Source organism: Erithacus rubecula (genome assembly GCF_903797595.1).
Source record: "Erithacus rubecula genome assembly, chromosome: 14".
Lineage (NCBI taxonomy): Eukaryota > Metazoa > Chordata > Aves > Passeriformes > Muscicapidae > Erithacus > Erithacus rubecula.
Window position 1 is genome coordinate 15,045,527 of NC_136666.1, and position 10,215 is coordinate 15,055,741.

Here is a 10,215-nt window from a genome sequence, read left to right on the forward strand (position 1 = left end):
CTTCTGTTTTCTTACAAATCTTTAAAAATTAATCTTCCAGAATTTGCCTACAACAAAATGAACCCCCTGATTCTGGGTAACAGATAAAATATATAAACATGAGCTGGGTTATCTGGCTATTTGGATTTGAATGTATGAAACCTTCAGAGACTGTGTGATAAGCTCTTTCTGTATAAGCCACTGTTACGAGTGGTCTGTGTTGTCTCCCAGTTACTATAAAAGTCTTGATGTAATTCTGGTTTCCAGAGTTACAGATCCATCAATTCCATTTGTAATTATGTGTGAAATTATTTTGTCATTGACTTTCTCCCTGCCTTTTTCTTATGGGGATAAAAAAAACCAAACAAACCCAAGCCACACAAACTCACAAAACCTTTCTTACATGTAATAATATTTTCTTTACTGACCCAGGTTATTTCATATTGATTAGAAGTTCCTAATCCATGGTTTCACATCTTTCTCAGATGTTGGCATTGTACTGATTATAGCACTGCTAAAGTGATAGCTGATGATAAATATTATCCGTGCACAGACATTGGGCATCATCATGTGTCATGTCTGCAGACCAGTTTTTTTGCCTGCATGGCAGATTTTTGTGGCTGTGAGCCAGGAATTTTAATGAAAGAAAACATCAAAGATGCAGAAGAAATGAGAATATTAGTCAAGGAAGATACACAGTGATGCTCTCTGATAACCCCTGGTAATTGACATTGGAACTATGTGGGAGCAACTTAAATAAACATCTGGACATTGAGTTTAGACATTTCCAGTGACAAAACCCAGACAGATCTTCTGGACTTGCAATAATAAATATTTCAGCGCAGTCCACATGAATCAACTTAGAATTCTGTTTTCAATTATTCTAGTTTTATAAATATATCATAGTTAATTATTCAGGGATACAGTTTCTTTTGAAGATTAAGGAATTTGATGTTTGCTTCATTCACATAAAGTTCCATTTTTTATTTGTATCAAACTTACTTCTGTTTGTACAAAAACAATAATGCAAGCTTGCCAGAAGCCATTAAAGTAGAATGCAACTGAACTTTTCCTGGGGTGGAAGGGCCCTTTTCTGAAATTCCTGGCAGTGTACTGTACTTCATTCCAGCTATGGTAATCACTTAAATTGTGCTGAAAAGAAAATTATAAATAATGATTTTAAAAAGTTATTCTCAATATTTAGAAGACACTTTATCTTTTTTACTTTTGGTAATGTGATAGTGCTAAGAATATGGTATCTATTACAAACAGTGAAGTGATGTTTATATCTACCACAGTATTTTAAAAAGGTAGTAATGAAGCTACAAGAGTGGCTGGAAAACTGGTTGCAGCCCAGATCTGATCCTAGTATTACAAGTGTGAGGAGTCAATGGCTAGCAAAAGCATGCTTAATTTTTGGTTTTTCTTGTATTCTTTAGAGAAGCCTCTACTGTGGGCTGTAATTGCAAAACCACTTATTTCAGGAGGAATGAATCATGTCTCTGAGATTGAAGAGTCATTTCCATATTATATTAATATTACTTTATTCATGTTTGGTTTTTTTTTAATTATTGTTATAATTTTGAGATGATCTGTACCTTTGTTGCTGGGAGCCCTGGACAAAACAAGGCTGAAGTGTACTCAGGATTTATTAATCTTCAATTTCCACTTTTAGTTTAATTTATGCTTCCCCAGAGCCCAGCCTGTCAACATCAGCACGTTTCTGCAGTTCCTTACCCTGGCTGTCACTAGCAGGAGCACAAGTGTAAGCTGGCTGCCAGTATTATTGAGCCACTGGGTGAGTTGTGCTGTACCACTGGATTAAGAAAGTTTTAGGGGACTACTGTGCTAGTCTGACCTACAGGTCACCATTCATTTCAGAGTGGGAGAGGCAGACACGAGTTGAGCACAATCCAGAATCTCTCTTGTGCTGGCTGACAAAGTTGTTCCTACATCAGGCTGGGCTTGTGTGGCAGTTCAGGTTAGAAGGGACTTCAGGAGAGCTCCTGGCCTGGATCCTGCACAAAGCAGTCAGTTCTGAAGCCAGGTGACATTGCTCAGGGCTTTAATCCAGACTAGTCTTGGAAATCTCCAAGGAAGGAGACCATACAAGCTCTCAGGATAACCTGTTCCCAAGTATGGCTGAGCTCCTGTGAGGCCAGGGACGAAGCCTCTCTTGTTTCAGCTTATGCCTAGCTCTGTCTTCTGATAATGCCCTTATAGGTACTGGAGGATGCTGTTCAATCCCCTTCTCCAAGCTGAACAGGTCCACTGCTGGCTCAAGCAGCTTGCTCTTTACCAAAACCTTCAAGGCTTTTTCAGCAGGGCTGCTCCACAGCTTGTCATTTCTGGGCAAATCATAGGCAAGCATGTCAACAAGTTGTGGGCTGACCAGTGTGTTGTATTCAGTTCTGTCACAGCTCTCTCAGATTAATAAAGTATGTTTTCTGCTTTCATATTTTAAGTGAAAAAGTAACCTAGACTCAGATCAGGATAGCCATGCTATCCAAATCTTCAATGTTAATTAAAACAAGGCAATTTGTGCTTTGTAACCCTTTCTGCATACTATAAAAGTGATGGATAAGAAAGCACAGTGAAAACTATAAATCAGCCTTGAGTTTGATGATCTAATAAAGAGCATCTCTGGTGGTTTCACCTCTTGCTCATTGATCTATAGCTTAGTAATTAATTTTCTTTAGTTTTATCCTTGTATTTATTAGAATACCTAATTCTTTATTGCTAAAACTATGCACTGGAAATTTGTAGTGTTATAGTTCAGACAGTGCAATTTATTCATTGTTATAGGAATACAGAGGAAGAAGACAAATTAATTTATTGGAGGTTTATTACTCAAAAAGGTGCACTTGAGGAAAGATAGAGAAAAAAGCAGAATGGATAAATCTAGGGAAAATGTAAGTTGTGAATATTAAGCAGCTCTTGTAACAGAGGAATTATCTGTTGAATGATCCCCCATGGGAAAGTGTTCAGTTCTCATTGCAGGTGCTCCCAGAGCACTGACTGCAGAGAACAGCTCTGCACTGAAGAGGTAAATGGATAATCAGGATGTTGCTTTTTCTGTACTGCCCATGCCATGATTGCAGCATTCCCCTCCATTACAGGGCAGCCACTCTTTCCAGTTGTATTTGTGGTTAAAATCTGAGAGTGTGGCTTGGATACCTTAACTCTCATGGAATTTAAGGGAAATTGCTCGTCAGATCTTGAATCTGAAATACATTGACAGTTCTTATTTCCTGCTGCTCTTTTGTTTTCTGATTTTGCTGCAAGGATGGGGCAGTATGGGTAAATGCTTTGCTTATCAGCTCTGCCTCATTCCAACTATACTTTTTCCCAAGAAGAAAAAATGCTGATAAAAAGCAGTAATAAAATTAGCTTCCAATTATTTGTAGCAGATGAAAATTCTCTTTATGCATTTTTTTGTGCTTTGTCTAAGGGCAAAAAGCTCAAGCTCTGTCTTGACTGACCCTTCATTTGACTCAAACTACCACACAGTAGAGAGGAAATGAAGTTTATAGGTTTGTACTTAGTGACTGTTGAGACACTTGACATACATACATTTAAAATGTTAGCTAACTCCTCTATTTTGGTATTTTTATTTCCTAAATTATTATTAAGTTTTGTAGAGATCCAAAGATAACAAGCTTCTAGATTGTACATACATTACAAGCTGACTTTTGTGCTCATGTGCCACATACTTACATGCAGAGAAATTTGAAAAATGAAAAGAAAGCAAGATGCAGAAAAAAAGTTAATCAAGTAAATATTTCATTAGATGGTAAAGCTCTCACTTACTTTCTTTTATAAATAGCACTTTTTTTAAAACAAACAATCAAAAAATCCCAACCAAACCCCAAAGCTGAAACCAAAAGCAACCCAGCAAAGACCATGTATTGTTATGAGGTTATCAGAATCCTCCTGCAGAAAAGAGTACAGGTCAGGTATATTAGACAGATGTTGAGAAGAGCTCTGTTCTCTATCTTGCAAGCAGTTCTCAGGGTTATCAATTGTGTTTGGCTTTTAGCATGAAGGTAATTGGCAAAGTACCATGTTACATTTCAACCATTATGCCTGTCTTATGAAGTATCACACACTTTTTCCTAGAATAGGTGCTCCCTCTCCTCTCCACAGAAATCAGACTGTGCTTTTACTAGTGGAGTAGGTCTGTGGGAGAGTCACCTGAGCTGCATTCTTCCTATCTTTTAAAAACAGGGACATGAGAGATAAAGTTTCATAAGTCTGGAGAGAGCAGCAGTTTGTATTTCAGTCTGTGTCACATCTATCTAACTTGTGTATGTGGTCCATAACTCTCTGCCACAACTTTGGAGGAAAGTGCTCCAGAGGACTTGCTGTGCTCTTTTTTGCGCTTTAGTGTGTAAGAAAGGATAGCTCCAAAATATTTGGAGGCTCTAAGAATCAGTGATGTAGAAATTAGGATGAAAACCCAGTACACCTTTTCCAGAAGTGTAAGGAAGGACAGTGTGACACCCATTCTTAAACCTAGCCTATACTTACGTTCCCTGCTAAATTGATGTCTAAGTAAATAGCTTTAATGGTGGAGTATAGGAGACATGAGAGGCAGATTACACTTTATTGCAGAACTTGCTATGAAATCCATACTTTGTTGCCTGGACAGTGCAGTGAGGTGGATATCTGTGGTAGTAATGTAAGAGCATTTTTGTAGGAGTGCTGTATGTCACAGGGCTGCCCTGGATCAAATAGCATTTAAATACGTTGTAGATGGGGTTTGATCAAGGACCATAGGGCCATGTCTAGCCCATGGAGAACCAGGAGAGCCACTTACAGCCTGCCACTGCAGCAGGAAATGTTATCCCAGTTTATGGTTTTACTATTGTTAATGCTGGTGCAGTAGTACAGGATCACCCACCAGTACCAGTTAAACCAGGATACTGTGTGGATACACAACTCACTCCTGTTTTCTATTTAGCTGGAGCAGTCCTACAGTAATGGTTACACTGCCTTTCTGATTCTTAGACAGCTGTGTAAGGACAATACTCAATCTGGCACACAGCCTGCCAGGGGAAGAATGTTTCTCAGAACGGCTGGAACAACTGAGACTCATCTGATCGGTCTGAACCAGTGTTGCTATTTGTTTCACCTGCCCAGTAGTGCTTTGTTTTGTGGTGGGACTAGGTGCTTGCTGATTGAGCCATGTCCTCAGGAAAGTCCCAATTTGTGCTTCTGTCTAAAGAGTCTGTGTCCCCTCTGTGATCACTGTGCTCCCCACTGCAGAGCTGTGCCATACAAGGCATTTCGTTGCTTTTTTTGTACCGATGTTTCAAGGCTGCCATAGTAATTTTGAAACCTAGGGAAGAGAGAAACCAGTTTTTTTCTCCCCATAAAAACAGCCTTGTTTGGGACTTGTTTTAGGGTTCGAAAATTGTAACCGGTGTTTTGTATAATTAATGCACTGCTATAATGCTGTGAGTGCAGCACCCCAGAACCCTGCCTGGCTTGACAGGGCGATGGAAGCAATGGAATCTCATTAGCACCAAGCTCTGCCTGGGTTAATGAATCCCTGCTACGAACAATGTTGTGCTAGGTGGAGTAACCTCATGTCATTGGAGTAACCAACCATGATAAAGTTTGGATATTAAGAGGGTTTGAAATTTTTTTTTTTTTTTTGACAATACAGGTACAGACAACCTTGCCTGATCCTATTTCTGTTCCCATTGCTTGAGGAATATAGATGGCCTGTTTGTAGCTTCTGACGAACGGTTTAGCTCCAACTTTAACACAATTTTCTGTGGATTTACGATGTTCAGTCAGGCTGATATAATCATGTAATAAATATCCAGTTTTTTCACGATTCTTTAATTAAATACCAGACCTCCTTACAGAGTTTCAGAAGAGGGGGAACACACAGAAGTGGGAGTTCCCCAGCCCGGAGTTGTGTTTGCGGGGGCGGCACAGCCCGCGGTGACCGGAGCCGCAGCGGCGGCGGCTGCGGGCGGGCCCCTGAGCTGCGAGAAGCTCGGGCAGAGCCGAGGAAAATCTTTAAATGGGCCATAGCCTGGAGGTTTTGTACTCTCCCTGGCTGGCGGCCTGGGCCTGGAGCGCGGCCAGGGAGGGCGGAATGGGGCCCTAGGGCTCTGCAGTACGAACAAAAGGAATAACCCCGCGCAGCGCCCCTTGCGCGCCCGAGGGAGCCGGCAGCGCCCTGCTCTGCGCGGCCTCCCCGGGCACCCGGCAGCCGCCTCTGCTTTCTGTTATTAAAAGAGGGAAATGAAAAAAAAAAGAACCCAAAGCCCATGCCCCGCAATGTAAACACTCTTACGATTCCTGTGGAAACTGGATATAACCAGGTTATTCAAAGGGGGGAAAAAATTAAGCAATCCATACATGCTAGGTTTGCTTTCACATGTGTTAATTGTAAGGGGGTGATTTTAAAAAATAAACCATGTTTTAGATCCTGGTTTGGCAAAGGTTGTGAATGTGTACTCTGGAAAAGAGGGTTCAATGTACCTGTGTTCCATAAAGCGTCACACTTGTCGGTGGCCATGGAAGGATGCCGTGTTTTCCTGGGCTGTGCTGTGGGAGCAGTTCCAGCTTGGCCGCAATAGCTTGGAGCTCCACAGCCTGGCCACAATAGCTTGGAGCTCCACAGCCTGGCCACCGTGCTCTGAGCTCCACAGCCTGGCCACAATAGCTTGGAGCTCCACAGCCTGGCCGCCATGGCTTGGAGCTCCACAGCCCGACTGCCATGGCCTGGGTTCCACAGCCCGGCCGCCATGGCCTGGGTTCCACAGCCCGGCCGCCATGGCCTGGGTTCCACAGCCTGGCCGCCATGGCCTGGTTTCCACAGCCCATCCGCCATGGCCACCGTGCTCTGGGTTCCACAGCCCGGCCGCCATGGCCTGGAGCTCCACAGCTCGGCCACCATGGCCTGCGGCTCCACAGCCCGACCGACACGGTCTGTGGCTCCACAGCCCAGCCACCATGGCCTGGGTTCCACAGCCCGGCCGCCATGGCCTGGAGCTCCACAATCCGGCCGCCATGGCCTGGGTTCCACAGCCCGGCCGCCATGGCCTGGGTTCCACAGCCCGGCCGCCATGGCTTGCAGCTCCACAATCCGGCCGCCATGGCCTGGGTTCCACAGCCCGGCCGCCATGGCCTGGGTTCCACAGCCCGGCCGCCACGGCCTGGGCTCCACAGCCCATCCGCCATGGCCTGGGTTCCACAGCCCGGCCGCCATGGCTTGCAGCTCCACAATCCGGCCGCCATGGCCTGGGTTCCACAGCCCGGCCGCCATGGCCTGGAGCTCCACAGCCCGGCCGCCATGGCCTGGGCTCCACAGCCCGGCCGCCATGGCCTGGGTTCCACAGCCCGGCCGCCATGGCCTGGGCTCCACAGCCCGGCCGCCATGGCTTGCAGCTCCACAATCCGGCCGCCATATCCTGTGGCTCCACAGCCCGGCCCTGAGGGCTCCCAGCCCACCCTTGGCCAGGAGCACATTATCATTTTATTGTCAGCGCTGTGCTGCGATCGTCCTGTCAGCAATGTACGGTAATAAATGAGCCATGTTTTAAAACATTTGAAGAACAGAAAATGTCAGGGTTGTTGCTACTATTACGTTTTAGGTGTGTATTTATGATACTACTCGTGTATCATCCACAACATGACATTTCTGAGTTCAGTACAGTCATTTTAACATCAAATAGCAAATATTTTACCTCACAAAATCCTCAGGTGTGTTTAGCACGGAGACAGGTGTCAACTTAAAATAAAGACAAGTCTGGTTTGGCTCTGCATGCTCACATCAGTGCCTGTCTCTGGTGGCCTATCTTAGAGAGCCATGATCCACTTCTTAGTGAAATTCTGATTTCAGTAGGAAAATTTAAAACATCAGAATCATTAGTTTGAACTGCTGTGCTCTGGTTTCTTGGCTGTTACTTGAAAAATGTCTTCCTCTTAGAAACACAATGGTGTCACTGCTCATTATTTTATTGTGAACTTCAAAATATTCAGTAGGGTTTGGGGGAATTTTGTTTGTTTTGGGTTTTGTTTGTTTGTTTGTTTGTTTGTTTGTTTTAAATGCTCTATCACCTGAAACAATCATACATGAAACTCTTGGTTTCAATTGTGTGAGGTGAGTTTCTATGCCTGAAATCTGGAACATTAGCCCTGAAGGTAAAATATTTTCTTAATTCTGCCAGTTATAAAGAATCCAATGCTTTCTATGTTTACAAATTTATAAGTCCATAAATCAGCCGATTTCCATGATTTTCTGTTTGGAAATTTGCTTAATTTTTACTGTTTAGAATTGTTAATACTGAAAATAAATACAGCCAGGAAATAGGCATGTTCTGTGCTTGCTCCAATGAACTCTTAACATATTTTGGTTTTCTGAGTGGCCTTTTAATTTTAAGCAACAATCTATTCTTATATAAAGATTCCTTTCATTAAGTTGTTTAGATGTTTTTCTAAAAGGATTTTTTGGGTAAACTTTATTTATCAGTGGAATAATAATTAAAATGTAAATAAATAAATATTCAATAACTGGAAAATGTTGCACACTCACAACAAAATGGTTTAAATAACATCCTATAAAAAAAGTAGTCTTTACTGCATTACTGAACTGTTAAAGCTTAAGTTTTGAGGTACAAGGCCATTATCAAATTATGACACAATCCTCCTTTCTAACTTCTTTAAAGGTACATATTTCATAAGTTTACATACATATATGACACTTGGAAGCATTTGAACAAGATGCATTAATTTAATCTTTCAATGAGGTTTTGTACATATTGCCTTGCAGAGTACTTGGGGAGCATGAGTATTTGCAAAGATATCTGTGACATCTGTTCTTAATATTCTAACATCTTTCTTCCATGTATGTTTGATAGACAACATATTTTTGGCAGTCTTTGTTATTAGAATTGCCAAAATGTTGATATTGAGTGCCTTGGTTTTCAATGAGTGCAAGCCAGAATGAGCCTTTTCAGAGACTCATCTTTGGAACCAAGTTTTTTTTTCTAGAAAGTCATATGTTTCAACATTCTTTTTAGGTAATCAGAAATAGATTTATAATAGAATAAGGAAATTATTTCTGGTCAGGAACAGTTGTTCAAATATGTCTGCTCCCTCATCTTTATTTCTGATCTGTGTATTTTTAAGCATAACAGTGTGTTAGAACTCCATCCAAGTACCAGGCCGTGGGATTTTGCTTCACTAGATCTTTAACCCTCCTAAATGCCCATTGTAAGTGCATTGATATGAGTGTATAAATGGCATTTCATTAAGGGATTTTCTGAGACTCAGATGTAACAGTGCTGTGCAGTTTATAGAGTTCTGAGTACAGAGTAAACGGCACAGCCTGACTTAAGTGCCCAGGCTTCTTATAAAATACGTGAGAAGCCCACTCTGAAAGATCTGTGTGAAGTCCAGGTCACACAGAAAGCAAAAAGAGAAACAGTAAGAAAGTACCTCCTTGTAGTCTGGATTAGCAATCTGAAAGGAAATAAGGTTCCAGGGTATTTCTTTTCAGAAGTGAAGTGACTGTCATTTCTCTGAAATCACAACATCAAATGATTAAGTTTCTGTAGAATTCAGCTGTGATTAAACCCTCTTATTGCAGAGCCTGTTCCCTGCAGATCTGTTTGCTGAATATCTCAGAAAAATCCATTAGCCAAGGGCCTGCAAACTGTTGTGTACTGGTGTAGGCTGATGTCCTCAGGGAAAGGTGTTACTCAGTCTAGCAAACCTCAGGGAGAGGGACAACATGGGTTTAAAGCTGCTGCTACTTTTTCTGGGGTGGCCAGTGTGAGCAATAGGAACGTGCTCTGGATCAGACACTAGTGGTCACTGATGAATGCTGCTGGTAGGTGGTGAAGTGCAGAGTCCTCCCGTGTGGCATGTCAGAATGCATGTAGGAGCCAAGCTTTAGGTATGAAGAAAAATTCAAGGTGATAACTGAGGCACAGATCCTTCAGTGAGAGAAGAGTCAGGAGAGGGTTTCCAGCCCTGTGCTGCAGTTTTTAACCTATGTGTGATTTTCAGAGCAGAACCTAATCAGGAGCTGAGTGTGTATCAGCTTTATCCATTGGACCTACTCACCTAAAAAAGTTGGAATTTAGTCCTGTGTGACCAGAAATCAGTGATGGAGATATTTTTTACAACAGATACACGATCCAAAGGTCTTATGTTTATATCTGTTTCAGAATCTGCAGAAAACAACTGTGGAATGCTCTTGCAGACTCT